We start from the raw sequence: 1605 nt of genomic DNA, 5'->3' as shown, positions 1-1605 counted from the left end.
CCATGCTTTCAAATGTATGCAGATAGCACTTCCTTTGAGGACCCAGTCCTTGCAATGGAGTCTGTACGGCTCCAGCCCGTCCTTTCCTGGACCGAAGCCTTGGGCTGTGGAGCCTGCGGGACCAGGCTCCCGGCATCTCCTCGGGGATGGCAGGACTGAGGGAAGTCAAGTCCCAGCTCGTGCGGTGGTACGAGGGAGGCATGGGGACAGTCGCTTGGCATTTTCCATTTGAGGGGGCCATGGAAAGGACAGCAGGGACTGCCAAAGCCAGTTGTCCTCCCCTTCCCCTGGGTGGATGGCAGACCATCACATACTAAGGGGAGAGGCATATAGGATAAGACAAATTCATGTAGTCCCCATGTTGGGGACTTGGAGCAGCTCCTCCTAGCAGAGGAGGTACAGACGTGTGCTCACCAAAGGATATTTCATTTATGTTCTTTCTTACTGCTTCACAATCTAAGCTGCTTTCAACTCTGTATGTGTCCAGCTCTTTGTTCAGGGTCACACTTCATCGTCTCACCCCTTTATTTGCAGATTTCTCTTATTCCAGCACAGCATGCCAAGGAATTAAAAAAAATGCTTAACTTTTCTCACAGTTGAGAAAGGACTTGGGAAAAAAAAAACCCAACAATAATTTATGAAAACATTTCCCATGGGCAAAGGCTGCTTGACCAAACGCGCTTGGGCTTATCAGCAAAAATGAAGCACTACTTTTCTCTTTCTCACTCCTGTTGAGTCCTTTTTACCAGCAGAGCACATCTCTGCTCCCACAGGGCAGCATACGGACCTTCATCAGAAAATGCCATGCCCTGAGGATTTCCTGCAGTCACTTCCAATTGCCAACGCAAGAAGAGTCTATGGTTTATTGGCCAGACTTCCATGCTACAAGAGCAGGCAGCAAAGAACGCCTCTGGTTGCCTGTCTGGTTTAGTGCTTTGTTTACCAGCTTCAAGTCTGCAGATAAGAAATTGAAGGTCTTGCTGGCCGGTTGCGTTGTACCCTTGCAGCCAACCGAACCTGGAGCGAAGAGCTTTCCCCATGTCCCGGCGGTGTGTCTCTTGGCTTCCCTCGGCAGTGGGCATGGAGGAAGGGGAGCTGCTCTGTTACCACCGCCCGGACCCTTGTACCCATCACTGCCCCCCATTTTCCCAAGTTTCACTTTTTGCTCGATGGAGTGAAAGACTCAGGAAAGAGTTGTTTGCTGCTGCTAGGAGTTCTGGCTTCCAGTTCTGGCACCACGCCTCGCACAAAAGCTTTGCTGTTTCCATGACAATTTTGGCAGCTTTCTGGCTTCTGGGCTGTCCTGCCTGGACTTCGGGAAGGGAATTAGGGAGATGAGATCAAGAAGAATATTTTGTTATTTCACTTGAGAGCAAAGACTTTCCCACCCTACAGAGTCTTCCCGCACTGTGCTTGCCGATGCGGACATGTGGCTGCTGTGGATGTGTTTTTCTTCCGGGACATGTGTCTGTGTAGATCCATTTCACTCTCCTGCAGTCGGTCCTGTGTGACATGACATTGGTTAAGCCATGAATTTCTGTTCACAGCCTGCGGTCACATGGATATTCACTGATTTTTGGAGGGACCAGGGTGTTTTGAGCTTGT

Source organism: Fulmarus glacialis, unplaced genomic scaffold, assembly GCF_000690835.1.
Source record: "Fulmarus glacialis isolate BGI_N327 unplaced genomic scaffold, ASM69083v1 scaffold3005, whole genome shotgun sequence".
NCBI lineage: Eukaryota > Metazoa > Chordata > Aves > Procellariiformes > Procellariidae > Fulmarus > Fulmarus glacialis.
This window is presented reverse-complemented; position numbering follows the sequence as displayed.